Genomic DNA, 24,342 nt, shown 5'->3' with positions numbered 1-24,342 from the left:
CAAACCTGGTACCTCACAAATTTTGTGATGGGTTTTTTTATCTGGTGGTTGAACACTGGAACTAGTAGCGGCAGCCATTTCATGCAGTTGGAGAGAACAACAGCAGCAGAGAAGAACGTTTTCTTATTTCTATGAATTTTTAAAGTTTTAAGCTGTAAATTTTTCAATTTTGTTCTGTTTGTTTAATGAGTTTGAAGCAGTGTAACATTGTCTAAAGATAGGGGTAAGTGCATATCTTGATTAACTATATTTCAGTGCATATTTTGACTTTCTTTTCATATGCCTACAGCAACACACAACCTAGTGACGCCATTTTCAAGTCAACAAGTCGCTGTTGGGCCAAACCAGCTTCCTAAGTGTGGGGCAAAACAGGGTAACCGGTTTTACTGGCTATGTGGTATCCAGTTTTGCCCCACACCTCAGAAGTAATGTAACATTATTGTTTTGATTGTGACATAGTAGTTAAAACACATTGAATGGAAAAAAATTAGCTAAGGGCTTTTTATTATTAATGGCCATGATAATATAAATATTAAAAAAAACATGAGAATAAAAAATAGGCCCATCATTCTCTTCTGTAAACACACGATAGGTAGGGGAGAGTCGGACAAAACTGGCACCATAACTTAAAATTGTTATAAAACATATCTATTAGCAACAGATCAACAAACCTTAGTTTTTTAGGTTTGTTATCAACATATTATTATGTTTTTACTTTAAAATTAACACACAATTTTTTACAATTTTTTTGTTCAGCAGGTGCAAAAACCCGGTTTTACCCCATGGGTTGGATAAAATCGGGTACCCATTTAAATCAATACAAAACAATGTATAGTACTGTAAAACTTTTATTGAAAACCTTTTAACTCAATACATTGGTTTGTATTGATTTAAATTGGTGCCCGGTTTTACCCAATGCATGGGGTAAAACCGGATTTTTGCACCTGCTGAACAAAAAAATTGTGTGTTAATTTTAAAGTAAAAACATAATAATATGTTGATAACAAATAAGTCAGAAACCTCAAAAACTATGGTTTGTTGATCTATTGCTAATAGATATGTTTTTACAACAATTTTAAGTTATGGTACCCGGTTTCGTCTGACTCTCCCCTACCTATCAACAGAGATGAATTGTACACATTAGAAACTAGTGAACCGAGCAGTGCTTCACAATTGCTCAATATGCATGGGGAATCGATATACATCTTAAAATTCTTCCCCCTTTTATCTGTCCATATACTCCCCCCCCCCCCTCCTCCAACCCAAATACTCTTGTACCTCACCTCCAGCCTTGTTTATTCTTACTGCAAACAAAACCTTTATTCAGAATTGAAACTGCTTAAAATATATGGGAAAATCGTTTAGAATCATTGGTATACTGGGCATGAGAGAAATCTCTCCAGCTTCTGGTTCTGTGAGTATAGCAGTTTCAAAGACAGTATTATGCATAGTTTTAATCTACAAATGTGTAGTATTATGAAGTTACGGAGAATTCAGGCTCTGTAACCGCATAGTGTCACATTGTTATCAAGTAGGAAAAATGTTCATGTATAACCGAGCAAGTGTGTTATATGGCTCAAAGAATCCTTAGTCCTTACAACTGAGAGAGACGCATTATCTCTGACTCGTGATATATAGACTCTGTAGATAGAACATAGAACATTACGGGTACACACAGACCATACGTTAAATATGGTCTGTTCGGGTACAATGTACTTACCTACTTCTGATTGAGAATTGCAAAGAATAGGATCGCATTGGAATTATAATTAGTGGCATTTTTGTAAGCTGCCATCTTAAATACCGAATGTAATTTAGTAAATTGTGACGACATTTCATCCCATACGAGAGGATGATGTATATTGGAATGCAGCTAGGAAAATCGTTTATGGAAAATTGTAATTTCATGAATGGAAAAGGTACGTTCAATACTCTGGTTAGTTTATGTTAGCCCTTGTTTGTGGCTCGGAACATTTTTTGGTGTGTAGTAACTCGTAGTGAGCTTTGTATTCTGGGAAATCACTACAGCCTGCACCACTGTCGTTTATGCTCTACTTTAAGAGATTAAACTCTGGACGTTACTGAAACTGATAACACAACTTGGACACTGATTCCCATGCTGAATAGTGAGTGAGTATGTCATAGCACCCAAGACAACTTCCCCTCTGCATACTACAGGGCTATTACAAATGATTGAAGCGATTTCATAAATTCACTGTAGCTCCATTCATTGACATGTGGTCACGACACGCTACAGATACGTAGAAAAACTCATAAAGTTTTGTTCGGCTGAGACCGCACATCAGGTTACTGCTGCCAGAGCGCTCAAGAGCGCAGTGAGACAAAATGGCGACAGGAGCCGAGAAAGCGTATGTCGCGCTTGAAATGCCCTCACATCTGTCAGTCATAACAGTGCAACGACACTTCAGGACGAAGTTCAACAAAGATTCACCAACTGCTAACTCCATTCGGCGATGGCATGCGCAGTTTAAAGCTTCTGGATGCCTCTGTAAGGGGAAATCAACGGGTCGGCCTGCAGTGAGCGAAGAAACGGTTGAACGCGTGCGGGCAAGTTTCACGCGTAGCTCGCTGAAGTCGACGAATAATGCAAGCAGGGAGCTAAACGTACCACAGCCGACTGTTGGGAAAATCTTACGGAAAAGGCTAAAGCAGAAGCCTTACCGTTTGCAATTGCTACAAGCCCTGACACCCGATGACAAAGTCAAACGCTTTGAATTTTCGGCGCGGTTGCAATAGCTCATGAAGAGTATGCGTTCAGTGCAAAACTTGTTTTCAGTGATGAAGCAACATTTTTTCTTAATGGTGAAGTGAACAGACACAATGTGCGAATCTGGGCGGTAGAGAATCCTCACGCATTCGTGCAGCAAATTCGCAATTCACCAAAAGTTAACGTGTTTTGTGCAATCTCACGGTTTAAAATTTACGGCCCCTTTTTCTTCTGCGAAAAAAACGTTACAGGACACGTGTATCTGGACATGCTGGAAAATTGGCTCATGCCACAACTGGAGACCGACAGCGCCGACTTCATCTTTCAACAGGATGCTGCTCCACCGCACTTCCATCATGATGTTCGGCATTTCTTAAACAGGAGATTGGAAAACCGATGGATCGGTCGTGGTGGAGATCATAATCAGCAATTCATGTCATGGCCTCCATGCTCTCCCGACTTAACCCCATAGGATTGACGGAGTACATCGAAAAAGTTCAAAGAAGGGTAGCACGTTTTCTATTATCGCAAAATATGGGAGAGTGTGTCACTGAAATGATACAATATTTGGGCTGGACATCATTAAAATAAAGGCGTTTTTCGTTGCGACGGAATCTTCTCACGAAATTCCAAACACCAACTTTCTCCTCCGAATGCGAAAATATTTTGTTGACACCGACCTATACAGGGAGAAACGATCACCACGATAAAATAAGGGAAATGAGAGCTCGTACGGAAAGATATAGGTGTTCGTTCTTTTCGCGAGCTCTATACGAGATTGGAATAATAGAGAATTGTGAAGGTGGTTCGATGAACCCTCTGCCAGGCACTTAAATGTGATTTTCAGAGTATCCAGGTAGATGTAGGGTGAGTGTTCAACAGAGCTAAGCCATTTAGTCGATCTTCCTCCATTGTCGACCTTAGCCATGTCTTTGTAGGCCAAAATGTTGAAAAACTACACTAGTACACTTAGTGCTAAATCACACACGGTCACACTCCGCGTATTTCTAATATCACTAAGCACAACATTGACTGAAGTCCGTGGTAATAGCCAATAATCGCAGTTGTTCACTTTTTATCACTTCCAAGTTACCGCAACGATTGTAGGAGGGTAATCCCAAAAGTAAGACCTCCTATTTTTTTATAAGTACATAGACCTTTTTATTTCTACAGTGGTTTAACATCAGTTTACAGCTTGAACATTTCGCTATTTTTCGACATAATCACCATTTTAGTCGACGCATTTTTGTAGACGCTGTGGCAGTTTTTGTGTACCCATGTCATACCAGCTCGCCGCCATGGTGTTCAGAGTAATGAACCTCTTCTTTCACCTCATCGTCGGCGCTGGATCGCTTTCCGGCCAAATGTTATTTTAACCTAGGGAACAGGTGATAATCACTGGGAGCCAAGTCAGGACCATAGGGTGGGTGGGTGATTATGTTCCACTGAAACTGTTGCAGGAGAGCAGCGGTTTGCCGAGCGATGTGTGGGCGAGCGTTGTCATGGAGAGTGTGTACGCCCTTGCTCAACATTCCTCTTCTCCGGTTCTGAATTGCCCGTTTGAGTTTTTTCAGGGTCTCACAGTACCTGTCGTCGTTTATTGTAGTCCCAGCGATTCAGCTCCGACGACAAGGTGAAATTAGAGGTTCATAACTTTCTGAACAGCATGGCGGCGAGCTGGTATGACATGGGCATACAAAAACTGCCACAGCGTCTACAAAAATGCGTCGACAGAAATGGTGATTATGTCGAAAAATAGCTAAATGTTCAAGCAGTAAACTGATGTAAGCCATTGTAGAAATAAACAGTTCTATGTACTTATAAAAAAATAGGAGACCTTAATTTTGGGATTACCCTCGTAGCTTTCAAACTGACTGACTGGCAGCGACTCTGCTTCCCTTGTATATTTGGCTCGGTTGTTTCGAGAAAATTCGCTGTCAGAATGTTCGTTTTGTAACACCCCAATTACAGAAATCCTAATAAACAACCCCTGTTGTAAAAGAAGTAGGAAAATTAGTCATCCTGACAGTGATGGTAGCTACTGACGACAAATTTTACACTTGTGATAATTTGATCAACAGTAATGTCATGTGGATAATAATATTTATCATGAAATAGAGACTGAATGAAGGAATCTGATAAAATACGCAACAAAAACATTAAAGAAAGAATTGCAAAATAATTAATAAAGAAGGTTAAAGCCCAGATGGTAAATTGGCCGAAGAAACCAGTTACCATAGAAGAGAGTTGTAGCCGCATCGAAAAGGAAGTTCGATGTGACTAAAATGTAGCTCGGAAATGTAGCTGCAGTTGCTATCTAGTCGCTGTCTAGTACTATTGCGATCGTAGCGCGCATGTAAGCGCTACTAGATTGTTTTAAGCTAATCAGAAGTTTGAAAGTTTTGCGATATAGACTGAAGAATTATTCAGAGGTCATACTAAAGCAAAGTCATCTTTACCATTAGCAAGATAACGGGATACGGAGATTCGCGACGAAATTAAATCGTGTGAGATTTGGGATGGGACTTAGCCTTCGTGATACTGAATAAGCACGAACATTCAAGGGCACTGAAAAAGAAAGATCGCCGACAGAAAACAATTATTAGTCTCGAGTAGGTAACATACAAACGCCAACACGAAGACCGCACAATTGCGCCGAGTTGTCAGAAGTTGTCGTCAGTGACAGGATTACTGATGCAAACGGAAGCAATTCCCTAAGTGAGAAATCGGTGTGCGTACTCGGTGTAGGACAATTAATTACAAGGAACAATAAAACTGGATTCAAACTTTAAGTCTTCGTGTCGCCCACATAACTGAATAGACATTATCAGGTGTATCAGTGAAAATTCATTGACTATTAGAATATTAGGAAGTGAAAAGTGAATTCATGATAATTTAACAGTGAACAGTCATAGATTTGTCCCAAGATTGCGACGCATTCTGAACATTGCTTAAGTATATGTTATCTCTGGAATTACGTCGTGTAGTTATCGAACACGCGACGTCTTGACGACGGAATTACAATTTATCAACTCAACATCCTCGCAATTCCATAATGTGGCAACGACTTGAGTGTTGGATTGAAGATTCAAGACTTTATATTATTAATATTCAACATCCATTATCTAACCGGGCATAATAAAAGGAAGAACTACAGTTAGACAGTTCGCGCAAGCCGAAAAGCCTGTCGCGGACTCACAACAAAAGAAAACTGATGGTCATAATTTCAGGTCAATCGCGTCATCGAGGGGTGCAATTGCCGCGTTTGTCAGTGAAGCAGCAAAAGCGACTACACATTCTGAAGCGCTGCTCTATCGAAATATTGACATTAATCACGAAAGATGGTATCTGAAATATGACCAAACCACACGAGGAGTGTGTGTTTTTCTATTAGTTACAGGGTGGCGTTGTCGTGAGAGACGGACGCCGTTCCACGTCATACCAACTGGGACAACCATCACCTCCTCGTGTCAACTCTAAGGAGACCCCGACGCCACGGCTTCCAGACTTTTATGGAGTGTGAAATAATACCTACGTTCAAAGCGACAAACCAATATGTACCTTTCGACGTATAATATAAGGGCGAGTTTCCAATGAAGACGTCATCCGGCAATTCATGCGTGTGGAAATTTTATTCTCGATTCCGTTCCTTTCTAGTGAATTCAATAGGGGGCCAATATAGTAACAATGAGTTTTTAGTAATATTCTCGAAAGTCACTATTACCGGAGACATAGGCATCAATAGTTTCCCATACCTAACTCGTATTACGAGTAGATATGGGAAACTATTGTTACGTTATTAGTAAAAATATTGTTACGGTCTCTATTACTATGAATTACTATTATTAGTTCTTCACAATCACCTGATCACTCTCACTCTTGACTAATCTTCACACTTGCGCTTGCTAAAACTAGGACTTTTTACTTATTTATTCTTCAGTCTTAATATTTCTGCTTCTGAATGTAAACTAGCTTCCTATTCGGCGAATAGTCCGTATTTATAACGCCACGTATGAAGGTTCTCTATATAAGAAAACAGTAGAATATTCACGACTTTTCTCGAGCAAATGTCAGACAGAATAACGTATCGAGAACACTAGAATGCCCGTGGCTTTCCCCAGACAGAAACGTATAAAATAGGATGATGAGAAACGCGCGTGATGCATAGGAAAGTACAACTACTCGATAACTCGATTCAGCCGAGTCGTCTGACGAAAGAAACGAACGAGTAGTGTGCGGGCTGACTGGCGTGGCAGGCCGCAGTGACCGAGCGGTTGTAGGCGTTTCAGTCTGGAACCGCGCGACTGCTACGGTCCCAGGTGCGAATTCTGCATGGATGTGTGTGATGTCCTTTGTTAGTTATGTTTAAGTAGTTCTAAATTCTAGGGGAATGATGACCTCAGATGTTTAAGTCCCATAGTGCTCAGAGTCATTTGAACCATTTGACTGTCGTGGGCGGCGCGCGTGGCAAAGCGGGCGGCACCGCAAGGGGGGGGGGGGGGGGCATATGTATCCGCCACTGGTGAAGACTACTCAGGTCCATCACATGCGAATTTCAGATCAGAATCTCGACGGAAGAAAACATATAAAGGCAGGGCCTCTAACCAATTATCTTTCAGCATCTTTTGTGCCACCAACTTGGTTCTTGCAATAAGCAGAAGTGGCAAGGACTCTGTTGCTGTTCTGTGTAAAGGATAGTTTTCCATTTTCGCTATCATTCTAGATACAAACTTCTGTAGCGGTAGTTTGTGAAGTGCTACGACATTTGAATTACGTGTAAAATAGTGACTCAATTTTTTGTGTTGATAATCAGAAAAGTAGAATTTTCAGAACTGTTGGCAGCATTTCATGGTTATAACTCGCTTGCTTGTTAAAATGTAATGGGAACAAGAAGGCGAATTGCAGCCAGCTAACGTAATGGGCGCTATAGACGACCCCGCACAGCTGCTGCGCAGGATCTAGCTAGCTCCTCAGCGCCCGCGATTGACCCCGTTACCACAATTATGCAAAAGCTTAATTTGCTATCTGATAACATGTGTCATACCGTGCAAGTGCAGTCAGCCATGGCGATTGGAGTAGTGGTTTGATGAGATCTGTGCACAATATGATGTGAGTACAATCATCCAACGCTTTGGGGATGAGAACAGGGTGTTCACCATGGCACTAAGCAGACAGTCAATGGATCTTGGCTATGTACTCTCGGATCTGTTGTATCATCCATTGTGGATGGCAGTGGTGTGGGTGTGAGGTAGTCTGGCAGAATGCATAATGGCTCCCCATGCGCCATTTCTGCTAATAATGCTCTGATGCCCGGCCGGTGTGCTGTGAGGAAGCTTAAAAGGATCAAGGGAAGGGCCTGTGACTGTTTTTCACAGTGGCACATGAAAGCTGCCTTTAGGGTCAGATGTCATCTTTCTACCATCCTATTGCTGATAGGCTGCTCATGATGCTGGATGCTGCACAACTTGGTCAACTCTTGGAATTCGAATTTTCTGCCCTGATCTTTAGTGATGTGAAGGAGGAAACTGAATCGTACTACCTACGTAGCCCTTAAGATCTGCAGTGGGTTTAGCTTCTGCCCATTGACTATATCTTTCCACTTCTGTGAAAAGGTATCTGTAGCTGTCTGCAAGTGGAAAAGAGCCTACGAGATTAATGTGGGTGTGCCAGAAACTGCTCGATGTTGGTGAGTCCATGTCATCTCACTTTTCATTGCTGGGGCATTGAACACACGAACATACTCATGTACGGACATCTTTTTTAATCAGTGGCCACGCAAAATGTTAGGTCAGAAACTTCATGGACATGTTTGGGTGTGGGGTGTTACGGATTATGAACACTGTCAAAAGCAGCTTTATGGAGCTTCGGCGAAATTTAGGCCTTGGCTTCTGCTGCAAGACGTTGTACCGTAGTGTTAACTTGGTGCCTAGTACTGAGATTTGGGCGAGCTGAGTCCTGTAGAATGATTGGCCAATAAATGCTGTAATTGTGGGCCTGTCATCTGAGTGATGGCCAGTTTTTTGTAGTTAATGATATTTGCCAAACCACAGATGAGCGAAAAATAATCAGCTGCTATATTTTTTTGTTGCTTTTCTTTAAGACGCATATCAGTTGTAAACTGGCTGACGAACTCTATGTGTCTGCTGCTGCTGCTGCTCTCATCTGTTGCTTTCCGCTCTTTGGGGAAGTGTGAGGGGGAGTCTGTAGCCATTTGGCTTTTACTCCCCTGTGAACGTGTGTGAGTGACTTTTCTATAGTTTTTGGTGTCTGTGATTTGTGATGATTGTTGTGAGTGTGTCTGGTACTTGCCTGAGGTAGGCGAGAAGTTTGTTGTTATATGGGAAGGAACAGGATGATGGACTGGGCGTTGGGATTTTCTCTTCGACTTAGTCGTCGAAGATCGTCATAGGGCGCTTGTGCTTATCGCGGGACATGTCATACCGACCTAGGGAGTGGATGAGTGCGTTTCCGGATCTGGAAGAACCCTCATAGAAGGCCCTTGCCAGATCCTGGAAACGCTCTCTCAGGAGTGGGATTTCGGCTGCGGCGTGCAAGTCGTCTGTAGGGAATCCAAGAGGTAAGTGCAGTGCCCTTCTGAGGGCGCAGTTCTGCAGCCTCTGGAGTTTGTCCAGGTGCTGCTTTGCCGCGTATCCCCAGACAGGGCACGCATACTCCATTACTGGCCGGATCAGGGCCTGGTACACATTTACTGCTACTGGGCAGGGAAGGGAGCTGGTTGTGTTCAGGATAGGATATAGGATGGACATTCTGGCGCAGGCCTTCCTGTGGACCTCGTCTATGTGGGGTTTCCACGTAAGACGAGAGTCCAGGGTTACGCCAAGGTACTTGGCGGTTCAACTCTATGTGTCTGACTGTGGTCTGTGGGAGGGGGGACACTTTTCATTTGCGTTCTGGAAAGTGGAGACTACTGATACGTGGTTGGTCTGAATAGCCAATTTGTAGTGGGAAATACTTAACAGCTTCATAAATTGCGAGCAATTCTCTGCCGTAGGCGCTCCACTCCTGCTGCACTGGTTGTAACGCTTTGGAAAAACAGTGTAATGATTGCCAATGTTTTTCACTTTGTTGGCATAAGACTGCACCTGTTGCTGTTTGGCTATGGTCTGCAACTATTGCCAAGGGCGCAGATGGCATTGGGTGGGCGAGAAGCACTGCACAATATAGTCTCACCTGCAATAGAAAGCTTTCTCCATTTCTAGGGTCCACTTGAGAGGCGATAAAAGTTGGCTGTTCCTAAGAAACACTGTAACTGCTGATAGTGTGTCGGTTTTTGAAGTGTAGAGGGAAAGCCAAAAGAAAATAACGTACAGCACCCTGAGAAGAAATACAATTTTCGAGGAATGATACATCACATTTTGTTATCTTACATCCCCGACACTTCTGAAACAGAAATGGCCAGGATCCGCTGACGATACTCACTGATTGCGTCTGGACTTCATTATCAAATACATTTGTGGAACAGGCATTTTGCTCATGCAACAAGGAATCATTGCGTCATGCGATTTTGAGACCAGCAAACGTGGACTACTGATGCTCACTTTTAACAATAAAAAAATTTTTTTTTCGAGTGCGTCTAATTCCAATGCCCTTCACATCATTCTACCCCTGATTTTCTCCCAAGAGGTACAAACACATACATAACCTGTAGCAACCACAAGTGTCAAATAACATTACATAAAGCTATTGCCAAATACAAACAGAACATATTGGTAGGGAACACGTGACTGAATAAACCAAACCATATAATTAATACAAGGTACAACAATAAATACAATGATCGTAAAGTGTCAATGCGTTCGGATTTGAGAAGTGTTGTGTCCCAATTACTTTCTTCATCGACAACATGTGTAGGTTGGCTGCATTTGCAAAGACCAGGCATTTTATCCAGATTGGCCACGTGTACAGGGAGAATAGCCTCTGTGATTTATTTTTCACCTTGCAGAAGCGATGCTGGTTCTTCACCAACACATTCTGTCTCATGTAAAAGAAATGTTGCTTCGCATTCTTCGCATTCCTCCTGTGACGTTGCAGTGCTGCTTTCCTGATGTTTGCCGGCCGCGGTGGTCTAGCGGTTCTGGCGCTGCAGTCCGGAACCGCGGGACTGCTACGGTCGCAGGTTCGAATCCTGCCTCGGGCATGGGTGTGTGTGATGTCCTTAGGTTAGTTACGTTTAAGTAGTTCTGAGTTCTAGGGGACTTATGACCTAAGATGTTGAGTCCCATAGTGCTCAGAGCCATTTGAGCCATTTTTTCCTGATGTTTGCAGATGCTTCTGCAATCACCTGTCTATGCGTGCGACCACTTCTCTGATTATGTTCTCTGTTTCCTGATTCATGAGAACTTTGACTGGCGACAACTTGGTTGACACCTCGGAGCCGATTCATCATTAACTCGAAATTCTGGACCTACCCTCCCCTAGTCTTTTGTTGCAGTAGATTCAACAAAGCTTTCCCAGTTCTCTCATAATACACCCCGCTGAATCGGCTTGTGGGTGGTAAATGGCGCTGTAAATTCATCCTTCTCCATGTCTTCAAAACGAATTGTTTCCCTTGGTCTGAAAGTATGTCTTTCTCATGCCCAATCACACCCAGGAAGTTTTTGATGAACGTCTTTGTGACAGAACTTCCGGTGGCTGTTTCTATTGGTAGAAGTGTGAAGTATTCCGATACTAACTCGACGGCTACAAGAATCTGGTGGTGACTGATTTTTGCCCTCACAATCGGACTCCACAGAGTGACGGGCGTGTAATCAAGTAATTCCCTAGTCAAAATAGGGGAAAAGAGAACGGCTTGCCTTGCGGAAGAAGCTTTTGCCTTACGGCGCTTCACACAAACTGCCAGCACCTTCCTCACTCGCCAGTCCATGCTGTTAAAATATACCGATTCTTTCAGTTTGCGAATGCACTTCCCTGGACCAAAATGTGCGTAGCTCAATTGGGTGTAGCAGGTCAGCTTGCTAATCAGCTACTCTGGCACACATACCATCCATTCTGATCTCTTTGGATTCATTGTTGTTGTTGCTGTAGTCATCAGTCCTGAGACTGGTTTGATGCAGCTCTCCATGCTACTCTATCCTGTGCAAGCTTCATCTCCCAGTACCTACTGCAACCTACATCCTTCTGAATCTGCTCAGTGTATTCATCTCTTGGTCTCCCTCTACGATTTTTACCCTCCACGCTGCCCTCCAATACTAAATTGGTGATCCCTTGATGCCTCAGAACATGTTCTACCAACCGATCCCTTCTTCTGGTCAAGTTGTGCCACAAACTTCTCTTCTCCCCGATCCTATTCAATACTTCCTCATTAGTTATGTGATCTACCCATCTAATCCTCAGCATTCTTCTGTAGCACCACATTTCGAAAGCTTCTATTCTCTTCTTGTCCAAACTATTTATCGTCCATGTTTCACTTCCATACATGGCTACACTCCATACAAATACTTCAGAAAAGACTTCCTGACACTTAAATCTATACTCGATGTTAACAAATTTCTCTTTTTAAGTGTCTCATTTCCTAATCTAATTCCCTCAGCATCACCCGACTTAATTCGACTACATTCCATTATCCTCGTTTTGCTTTTGTTGATGTTCATCTTATATACTCCTCTCAAGACACTGTCCATTCCATTCAACTGTTCTTCCAAGTTCTTTGCTGTCTCTGACAGAATTACAATGTCATCGGCGAACCTTGGATTCATACAGCAGAATAATCGATTGTTTCTCAGCAGATAAAACTGCCTCAACGCCAGGGGATCCTTATTATTCATCTTCTCTTTTACTTCATATATCGCCGCATCTCTATCTTGTTCTTTTCCTATATTTTTGCAGGGCATCGTGTATGAAGGTATCGTATGTCACGCCTTCCAAGAACATTGAATCAAACCTGTTCTCGTTGATTTCCTCTTCTGTGCCACAAGTTAAACCAAATGGCGAGCATGACGCCGCATTGGTAACGACGTTGTTTTTTTCCAGGAATATGCTTAATTTTAAACGAGAATCCCTGTAAAAGTGCCCAGCGAGATAGCCGTCTGTGCGCGAATTTTGTGAACATCTGAAACTGCAGGACCATGAGGTCCGTGTACGTGGTTGTAGTTCTTCCATACAAATGATACCAGAATTTATGGATCGGTTATGCAATGGCTAAGGTCTCCAATTCTGTAAAAGCATAGTTTGTTCACCCTGTTTAGGACATAGCTGTCGAATGTGAGTGTTTTCCTACATCCACCTCCTGAAACACCTAGTCCTGATTTTCCTACAATATGACATAACACAAAATGGAAGGCTCTCATCAATTTGGGCTCGAAGGTATGTTCATTCTTGTAATTGTGCAAAGTCTGGGTGACCCCAAGATCTCATTCCCCAGAACTCTTCGGTAGAAATTTATTAAGCCAAGGAAGTTCCCTATCTGCATCTTGGCCGTTAGTGGTGGGAACTCTCGTAAAACCTTTAATCGAGACAGATTACGTGTCGAGAATTACATGTTCCTGAAACGCAGTCTTCTTCCTTCTGAACCCAGACTTCTCACTCCAGCCGCCTACAGCACCTGCAGCAACTTTAGCGCATAATAATGGTGTTCTTCTCAGAACTCCACGGTAAACATTATGTCATCACTATACTTAGTGACAAAACTCTCCACTTCCTTATGGAGTGCCATGTCTTAGGCCGATATTACACTATCAAATTTCTTTGTCAAATATTTTTGTCCAATATCTTTGTCAAAGATATTTTATGGTGTAATAAGGAACTTTGTTAAATGTCGTCCAATATTCGATCAAATCTAGGGCCTCGCTGTAGATTTGATCAAAGAAGTCGCTTGTCTTCTGTTCACTGCAGTGTGACATGTTACCACATGGAGCGCTAGCATCGCTGCATTCTGTCGTCTGTAGTGTTTTTATAAACATTCCGAGTAAATACAGGGCTATTACAAATGATTGAAGCGATTTCATAAATTCACTGTAGCTCCATTCATTGACATATGGTCACGACACACTACAGATACGTAGAAAAACTCATGAAGTTTTGTTTGGCTGAAGCCGCACTTCAGGTTTCTGCCGTCAGAGCACTCGAGAGCGAGCGCTCGAGAGCGCAGTGAGACAAAATGGCGACAGGAGCCGAGAAAGCGTATGTCGTGCTTGAAATGCACTCACATCAGTCAGTCATAACAGTGCAACGACACTTCAGGACGAAGTTCAACAAAGATCCACCAACTGCTTACTCCATTCGGCGATGGCATGCGCAGTTTAAAGCTTCTGGATGCCTCTGTAAGGGGAAATCAACGGGTCGGCCTGCAGTGAGCGAAGAAACGGTGGAACGCGTGCGGACAAGTTTCACGCGTAGCCCGCGGAAAATTGGCTCATGCCACAACTGGAGACCGACAGCGCCGACTTCATCTTTCAACAGGATGGTGCCCCACCGCACTTCCATCATGATGTTCGGCATTTCTTAAACAGGAGATTGGAAAACCGATGGATCGGTCGTGGTGGAGATCATGATCAGCAATGCATGTCATGGTCTCCATGCTCTCCCGACTTAACCCCATACGATTTCTTTCTGTTGGGTTATGTGAAAGATTCAGTGTTTAACCCTCCTCTACCAAGAAAAGTGCCAGAACTGCGAGCTCGCATCAACGATGCTTTCGAACTCATTGATGGGGACATGCTGCGATGAGTGTGGAAGGAACTTGATTATCGGCTTGATGTCTGCCGAATCACTAAACGGGCACATATCGAACATTTGTGAATGCCTAAAAAAACTTTTTGAGTTTTCGTATGTGTGTGCACAGAATTGTGAAAATATCTCAAATAATAAAGTTATTGTAGAGCTGTGAAATCGCTTCAATCATTTGTAATAACCCTGTACAGTTGGTGTGTGCTGACAACTACAAAATTAATAGAGATGTATGAAGCTGATGAGGAACTTCACAACGTGAGGCATGCTGAATACAAAAATAGATCACGAAGATTGGAGAGCTGACCTGACCAAACCTAACCTAACCCTCTCCTGTAGCAAGGAATCGGAGTGTTACAGTGAGCCTGTCTTCTGCAGATGTAGCAGTTCTTAAGTGAATATTGTGCTTTGTGATATGAGGATACACTTCATTGGGCACATACAGAATGTATGCTTATCCATTCTTAAGTAATTGATGTACGACTTGACGTCCTTCACTATAAGCTCACGTAACACGTTTTGTTGAATGGTTTTTTTCGTGTCGTCGTAAAACCCACGGCTTCACCCAGCTGCCGGCCGCTGTGGCCGAGCGGTTATAGGCGCTTCAGTTCGGAACCGCACTGCTGCTACGGTCGCAGGTTCGAATCCTGCCTCGGGCATGGATGTGTGTGATGTCCTTAGGTTAGTTAGGTTTAAGTAGTTCTAAGTTCTAGGGGACTGATGACCTCAGATGTTAAGTCCCATAGTGCTCAGAGCCATTTCACCCAGCTATGTTTCCTTTTTTTTTCCCCCGCTTCTCTTCCGCATATGCACACAGTGCAGTTGTGGTATATGCAACTGCTGCGGTTATTAACAAGTTGTTGTTGTCAGCCATCTTGAACTTTGACGAAAAATATGAGGACAGTGTAATACCCCTTCTAGCACTACGTCAAAGATCTTTGTCAAATATATTTGACAGAATATTTGATCACATCTTTGATTAAGTCTTTGAGAAAGAAATTTGATAGTGTAATACCGGCCTTAGGCCTGAACAAACATACATGAAGATGTCGATGGTCCAAAGGGTAGCTACTTAAATTGGTAACATTCACCATAGCATAAAAATGCAATGTAGTGCCGACAGCTAGGGTTTAGTTCGACCTGCCAAAAACTATAGAGCAAATTGATCATCAAGAAGATACTTTTAAAATGAAATTTTTGCAACAGCTCTTCTATAGTTTTGGGGTGGCCTGTTTCAGGCACAATGATGGTGTTAGTTGTAGCTACAGCTTGCGTTTTCAGTAATCTCTTGTTCCAACATTCTTTGATTTGTTGTTCCACTTGAATACTATATCATTTTATGAGAAACTTATTATGCTCCCTAATTGTAAATCTGTAGCAGCTGTATGTATACTACTGCATTAATAAAACTGTGAAACTGTCATGCCTGTCTGTCTGTCGGTTGGTCACGCTAATCTAGAAACCTACGAGACGAACTTTCGCAGGTAACTTGACTGGAGCTTAGGGCAACGTACAGCCTTCATTTCATCAAAATCGGATCACAGAAAAAAAAGTTATTGTGACTGAAAGTTTTCTGAGCGTCGCTCGGGGAAACGTATAGGCTTTATTTCGCCAAAATCGAAACACGATATTATAATTTAAAGTTGTATATCAAATCGGCTGCTCAGCTAGTAGTTCGGATGTTTAATCTTCACAGCGTAGCACACGAAACAACTAATAGCTGGCGCTGTTTTTTTTTTTTTTTAAATAAGTGAAAAATAAATTTTCGGAAGTTTATATGTCAGTTGCAGAGTTAAGTGGCACAATCTTATCTTTACAAAGACAAAGGAACACTGAATTTATTTGGCTACAGTATAGGGATATATTGACTTCGCTTTGTGTACTTAAAACTTACTGACATTGCTTTGCTTCTTTCGATAGATACTATGTATATTTTTGACTAGGAAAAACAATTTAGTAAGTTTGTATTGTGATTCGACTGCCTACTCATCACATTTTATTTTTTTTTTGCGAATAAAAATGCGTAGAAAACGTTTGAGATTTTCTGGATACACCAGAGCTCCTAAAAGACTGAGGACTATACAGTTCCAAGATTCCAACGAAGATCGTTAGGTGAGACTTGCTGCGGCTCGAGAACATTAGGCTTAACTCACTCTTTAGAAACTTCTTCCGAAAGTGACTGATCGAGGGCGCCGTGCATTGTCTTGCTCTTCAAACCTTTCACTCACAGCGGCTTAAAGTTACTTCTCTCCAACAGAACATCATAGAAAAGGAAATTTTGAAGGGAAGTGGCGCAGGTGAGCGAATTTTTATACCTTGAATCTCACTTATCGCTAATAATTTAGCATTTCCTCTTAAACGTGTACAATTACTGGTGAGTTTATTGTACGCCATGATCGTATACATGGCACAAGGCCAGACGCTGCTTGTTGTGGGTGTGGAACAATGTCAGCTGCTTAATGTTAGTGAAGCAAACAAGCTCTTCATTCATGTCCCTAGTCACACCACCTCGAACGTTGTACACAGAGAAGCTTTGTAAGTTAAAAATAAATTCCACTCGTACGAAGTCTCGGCACAGCTATAAATAAACACCTGTGCAACTCCGGGTTTCTCAGCTAGTTTATATCCAAAATTCTTATAGGTACCAGTCTTAACATTTAAAACTTCCGCTTGATCTGTAAATATATTTCTGAGTTCGTCTCAGCTCTCATATGAGATTCTTCTATCTCAGAAACCTAGCTCTCAATTACGTAGAGAATTTCAGCAAGCTCCATCACAACGCTTTTCATGCTTTCATGGAGGAAAGACGTTTGCTTCCTAATTAGCTACCCTTGCTAAGAATGCCGTGGTTTCTAAGCAGTGTCTGAAAGCATCACTGGTAAGCTCCATCCTACTGAATCTGAGTGCGGTGTCTTGCTCTCCTATGCCTAGGGAAATTTTTCCTCTGCCTGTGTCAACTATTCCGGCACGATGTCACATACATTCTACCCCCCAGTACCACTTCTGTCATCAGATATGAGATTATTGGGCCATCCGTGACGAACGCTACGCCTGGCACAAGGTTGAAAACCTTACCTGCTTTTCCGCGTCAACAGTCTTGTCCGTTATTGCTTCCTTCACGTGCTTTCTTTGCAGCGGGAAGCTGCCCAATTTTCTGCCCACGCACGGGCTAAACGTAGTTTCTGGGATCCTATTTGTGAGACTAGCCGTTTCCACCGTAGTGGAAAGTTCTTAAATATCCATTCTATCAGATATGACGAGGCACACTGCTTCTTCAGCATTGCTCCATTCAGTCAAAAGGTCGTCCGTGATCTCATTATATTTTGTCATGCTCATTGCATGGAGTTAGTCTCTATCTCCCTCGTTTCTGCATAATGTTGAGTGGCCTTTTGTGACTCCGGTCCATTTTCCAGATCTCTACTATTTCCACTGTTTCATTTTCTTGCTCCCTTGGCAGTCGTATCGTACCATTTCCCAGCTGACGTCTTTCGTCGTAGTGTCCAGCTGCTGTTGCTGCTTTCCTCTAACTTACTGTTCATGTACTCGGTCTCCCATGAGTACCTGTACTGATCCCCTTCCATTACATCACCCACTCTCTTATCTTCCCACACATACACTTCAAGAGCTTTAAGTATCAACATGAATGCCTTCAGATTACTCTTTTCAACACAGAGCTTGGATCTATTGTGCTCTGCTATCACAGTGTTACTGAATCACCACTAAAATATGGGTGGCCAAGATGCTGATTCCATTTCAGAATCTCATTGAAATACACTGAATAGGTTTGAAAACGTGTTGCTGCCGTCGGAAGAGCTCTTACGATACTTAGACACACCCTATTTTGTTCAGCAGTGGACCAGTATAGCTTCATGACTTCCATTTCAAATACCACAAAGCCTGTGCAGTGTCATGTGATTGGTATTCAAGAACTCCAGGTTCCTCCGAATTGGCCAGAAGTTCAGAAGGCTGTCATTAAACTGCCCGATTCACGTTTCAATATGCAGGTCTCTGCTTGCACTATAAGTGAGGAATTTCCTCAGTGGGAAGAAATGCTTGATGCTTGTCATCAAAGTCTTGTTTGTTGATGGACGCAGAACCTGACGGTGCACATGATTCTCTCACATTTGTCCTGTATTGCACTGATGCATGCGGCAAATTTTCATAACTGCCGCGCTCATTATTGGCTATCTGCCTACTCACTGCTAGGGTGTATTAATGGTGCCGTGACTCGCAGCCGCTCATTCTCCATCCTTAACAGTTCAACATCACGTTTGAGCAAAGTAAACTTCTCAGATTTTGAAAGCTGATCTGGTTGTGTAGCTATAGATTTATATCGCTTCTCAAAAGCCCGCATTCTTTGAGTTTAAATTGAAAATATGAGCTTGATAATTCAAAATGGTGGTCAGGTCACGGGTGAAGAGTAAATGTGGAACAGTGAAATTATATCTGAAGCGAAGTAAGCTAGCGTCAGTACTAACTGCATAATTTACAGGTTTGTCTCTTGCTTTACTATGCCTTATGAGTGATTTTGCATTAATATCAGCTGTTGTCTTTTGGTATTATTCTGCAGCGGAATAATCAACTTCTGTAAGCATCTCAGTGTATGGATAAATCTGACGAGGGTATTGAAAATACTGATTTTCCAATTCTCAGAACAGTCTCGTCGGTGGTCAAAATGTACCCTCTCATAAGATATAGCTTTCTCTATGTCTGCCATTTGTGCATGTCACTATTGAATCTAAATTAATTCCAGATTAACATTCTTCAATTCTACCAATTACTTGTGTCTGAAATAATGTCGCGTTTTATTGATCGGACTCTATATAGTATATACATTTTCTTACAAATACTGCAAGACATCCCACTGGACATAAAGCCATCCATGTGGTACCACCGAGTGAGTTGGCTCAGTGGTTAGCACATTGGATTCCAGTTCGGGAGGTTGAAAGTTCAAGTCTGTCTGGCATTCCAGATTTAGGTTTTCCGTGATTTCCCAAAATCGCTCCAGGCAAATGCCAGGATGGTACCGTTGATAAGAGCACAGCTAATGTTCCTCCCCTTCCTTTTGTAAAATAAGCCTGTGTTACGTTTCTAATGACCGCACTGTTGAAGAGAGGTTAAAATCTACTCTTCCTTCTTTCTTTCCATGTAGTAACATAGTGAAGGATGTCTTGCCCATTCCACATAGATATTGGAAGATCGTTTGATCGGACAGCGAGAAAACACAAAATAGACTGCACAGTCACCAGGCTTAGCGCCAAAAGGTTTTTATGTGTGAGGAAAATTGAAACAAAAGGCCTAAAAAGAAATAATGACGATTCCAATAGACATGCAATGCCGTGTAGCATGGGACTCTGCTGCAATAAGTGCATGAAATAGCTTGCAATATTGTCTGCCTGGAATCGTTTTGTAGCTTATAAATGCTGAGGGTCAATAATTGAGCACTTTAGAAGGCAGTCATAGTAATAAACACACACACTGTATCTGAGTCAGTTATCTGCTTATGAGTACATTTATTATTAGGGCAGACAGTTTGTGGGCCGTCTTCTCCTGACAGAGCGACAGTGGTTTTGCGGCATTCCTCATGTTTAAGAGAATGAATAGGACAAGTACACCAGGAATTGATAACTGTAGTATGGCGACGTGCTTTCGAAGTTATCTGGGTCTGCCGCTAAGGCAATGCTGAATACCACAGTAGGTATTTCAGTTGAGGAGGGATGAATAAACCTAAAAACTGTAATAGCAGAAGTTGGGCACACAAATGTAGGTATAAGAAAGCTAATAGCGAAAAAATGTGGTAGTATGAGAAATAATTCAGTTTCCAGAATGAGATTTTCACTCCACAGCGGAGTGTGCGCTGATATGAAACTTCCTGGCAGATTAAAACTGTGTGCCCGACCGAGACTCGAACTCGGGACCTTTGCCTTTTGCGGGCAAGTGCTCTACCATCTTTTTTTTTTGTTGATCTCATTTTTGTTCTATTTTGTTCGTTGTATATGATCGGGGCGGACGTCTCATGACACCTGTTGAAGTTGTTCGTTGAACCGTTCACTCAGTTTTTTTATTACAGAGGGTAGCTAAACCCTCTGACCGAACACGCTGAGCTACTGTGCCGGCTGTCCATCTGAGCTACCGAAGCACGACTCACGCCCGGTACTCACAGCTTTACTTCTGCCAGTACCTCGTCTCCTACCTTCCAAACCTTACAGAAGCTCTCCTGCGAACCAGTTTCATATCAGCGCACACTCCGCTGCAGAGTGAAAATCTCATTCTGGAAACATTCCCCAGGCTGTGGCTAAGCCATGTCTCCGCAGTATCCTTTCTTTCAGGAGTGCTAGTTCTGCAAGGTTCGCAGGAGAGCTTCTGTTAAGTTTGGAAGGTAGGAGACGAGGTACTGGCAGAAGTAAAGCTGTGAGTAGCGGGCGTGAGTCGTGCTTCGGTAGCTCAGATGGTAGAGCACTTGCCCGCGAAAGGCAAAGGTCCCGAGTTCGGGTCTGGGTCGGGCACAAAGTTTTAATCTGCCGGGAAGTTTCAAATAATTCAGTTGGTCGACAGACTAAGAAAATATAAAAGCTGAGAGTTACAATGTCTGTGTTTATGCAGTATCTGTATCTTCACATTTCAATGTCCTTCAGACATGTATACCTCTATGACACTGTTCTAACGATCACGGCTGTGGTAAATTTTACGAAATGAATCAGTATTTGTCGAATTCGGATTGAATTCAGCTGTTTGTGACATAAAATTTGCACCAGACCAGGACTCAAACCCAGATTCCTTGCTTATTGCGAGCGATCAGCTTAACCACCTCAGCTATCTGTGCAAGCCTCGAGGACTAATCCCAATTTCCAAATGTCACAGAGCGTAAGAGTTGTGGACTCCGTGACACATGAAAGTTTGGATCGGTCCTAGAGATGTGCTCAGGTAGCTGAAATGGTTAACGCAACTGCTTGCAAAAAGTAGAAAATCCAGGTTTGACTCACAGTCTGCCAAATTTTCATTTGTATAAACGGCTGACATTAATCCAGAATTGCCAAATGTGAAACCATTTTGTAAATATAAAAATATTCAGAAAAGAAAGGCATACTGCAATGTTGCACAGTAGTGGAACAAAGCCAGAGCTGAGCCACTTTGATTAACAGGTCCCTCTTCCCTCTCCCTACTAAGGTCACCATCAAAGTCAAAGTCAAGGTCAAGGTCATCAAGGTCACCTCCACACCAAACCTCTGAAGGTCAATCTCAAGCTCACAAGATAGCATAACCAAGATGGTACACTGAGACAAGACAGTGGCAGACTATGACATCAGATAGTCGGTGGCACTGCAGTCACATACCTCAAGGCACTATAGGCTTCTGTTCACCATAGTGGCAGGATTATGAAGTGTCAAAATACATCATCTCAGCAGAACAAGAAGAAGAAGAATGTAGCTGAATGTAAATATTATTAAACACTACCTGTTATTGTTCATTGTATGTGTGTACAAGTACTTATTCTTTTTTCTTCTTTTTAGCAACCTAGCACCAGCAGCAGCCTCCAGATGTGGCACTAGCAGCCACATTGGAGCAGGACACACATCTGTTTGGGAATCTATTGGCCAAACCGCCACTCATCAAGCTACAGTTAAGTGTACTGCACACATATGTCCTACCAGATATATGTGATTAGGACACACATTCATTTATTGAGCCACAGACAAGTGGTTTACTAATGTTTGCCATAAGATATAATTTGACTGCAAATCAAAGAGTGTAAATACAGGCATAAAAGCAGACAGTGAATTCCAAGTAGTAACGGAGATTGAGAATGTCAAACACAGTGTTAAAATGCAGTTTGGTCACATGGGATGGAATGAGTTATGTCGAGCAATGCCATTCATTGGTACTCAAATGATGACAGAGTATTACTCATCGCAATCTCCTTCAGATATCCACTGCTTTGGTTTGGAGTTGCCTATCATAGAGATTTATGGGGATGTGGCACTCAAGATGGCATCTGAGGACTCATCTATTCTTCTATGTCATTCAAGTATTATGAACTTACGTGACATAGCGGGTGCATTAGGGGATGCGTTAGGCAGACTGAGTGGATGCCAGCTGTATGTTAAAGCCGCATTCAAAGATGCTGTGTTACCTGTATGAGCACAGTGTACATGTGAATGTCTTAGAGCCATGTATAAGGTTTTGTGTCTGTGCGGTGCCGAAATCTGATATTCTTAGTGCCATAAGTATTAACTCCATACAAGTTGAATTTTTGATGGAATGCGAAAGCTTCCTATTTACCTGCAAGCCATACAGACCGATTTTACAGCGTATAAGAAAGAGTTATTTTGAAACTATTGAGATAATGTACTGCAGCCTATGTATGTTGTATAGTAATAAACTAATATTTCACGCAAAATTGTTTTTATTTCAAATACGATTTTTCAAGTTTATAAAGATGAACAGCCATTGTAAGTTAACCGTATTGGTAGTGATTCTACTTCTTTTTGCTACCTTACTCACTGATCTACAATGGCTGTACATCTTTATAAACTTTAAAACTCATATTTGAAATAAAAACAGTTTTGTGGTGTAATGTTATTTTATTATCATGCAACATATGTGAATTGCTTATTTTTGAATGGCCTCTTCTCAAAAAATCCAAATTGTCGATAATGAAATGAAAACTGTATATTTTGTGAAGAAAAACTCTTTATTTTGTAAACTTTTTAAACAAAACAAAATTTCAATGTTTACTACGATTTTAGATATTCTCAGAACACTCAGTAATTTCTTTGAAATTTCTTACTAACATTTGAATCTTTTTTCATTGTTTTGAAAGTCACTGACATGAAGCGTTTCATAAACAGAGATGAAAAAAAAATACATTTGATTTTCTCATAGTATAAGTTAAAAAAGAACACATTTTATTTATACTATTTGTTATCAAAATGAACTATATTTAATATATAATACATTTTTTATCAGCAAAATAGCAATACAATATTTTTTGTCTCTGATTCTTTAGTGTTCCGTCTTGGAACTGAAACAAATCTGACTTACTGCAACTAAAGTAAATTTATTTTTTGAAAAATAAAAACTTTAACAGTATGTAACAACAAAGGTAAAAGTAAACTTCTTGTGGTTCTTAAATTTTCTTTCATCCCTTCTTTATAGCTAGCCATTATAATAACTCATTGTAAAACTAGCTATGTTCACTTAGTACATAATGCAACGTCTTTTTCAAGTCATTGATATTTTCTTCACAGATTGGCCTTCTTTCGTTGTATGCTCGTACGTTGGTGAACTGACTAAAACTGATTTGCAGGAAGAACGCTGGAACGTTTTCCTCACGATTCCATCACTGAAGTCAGATACTGAGATTTCTCCTTCCCTTGGCGTTTCAAAGATAAATTCGTGGTATACTGATACAGTAAAAAATTCCCTTTTTTCTTTAATTTCTTTCTTACTTTCTTCAGAAGCTATAACTTTTTGTGAAATTGAAGCCCGAGCTTTACGAAATCCAAAATATCTTCTTTTCGAACAAGATCAACCATAAATTTCCTTTGTTTTGTTGAGGACATAATCACAGAAGAAACTTCTTTCACAGTGTAGTAACCGTCTTATACCTCAACTTCCTTTTAACCAGCCCAAAATTCCTGTCATAGGGCCTCTGATTGGTCGCCTGAAAACTACTTAAAAAAAATCCACCACTGTCAGTAACAGACATTAAGGATCTTATTACAGCACGATCATTGTTCTGCCTGGCACAGTCGTCACTTTATAGGTGAAGTTCTTCGGCAGTAGAGTGAACATTTCATTGATATATCTCAATAATATGGTGCATACTTCATTGCTTCCCTTTTTTTCAGCCCCCTCGTGATACGAATAGGAAGTTGACTTCTCTTTTTTGGCACTATGTACATCAAAAGAGAGAACGGCTAGTTATG

General features: G+C 41.6%; 1 protein-coding gene across 2 annotated transcripts in view; it reads left to right on the top strand.

Annotated features, from left to right (window-relative positions):
- The window catches only part of LOC126161681 (L-gulonolactone oxidase-like), a 137,429-nt gene that overhangs the window by 80,006 nt on the left and 33,081 nt on the right, over positions 1 to 24,342 (top strand). For both annotated transcript variants that reach the window (XM_049917695.1, XM_049917692.1), the window contains one exon: positions 21,925 to 22,033. The gene's annotated coding sequence lies outside the window, so the exon portion shown is untranslated. The remainder of the gene's footprint in view (positions 1 to 21,924; positions 22,034 to 24,342) is intronic.

The sequence above is a fragment of the Schistocerca cancellata genome, chromosome 2 (assembly GCF_023864275.1).
Source record: "Schistocerca cancellata isolate TAMUIC-IGC-003103 chromosome 2, iqSchCanc2.1, whole genome shotgun sequence".
Taxonomy (NCBI): Eukaryota; Metazoa; Arthropoda; class Insecta; order Orthoptera; family Acrididae; genus Schistocerca; species Schistocerca cancellata.
This window is presented reverse-complemented; position numbering and strand designations above follow the sequence as displayed.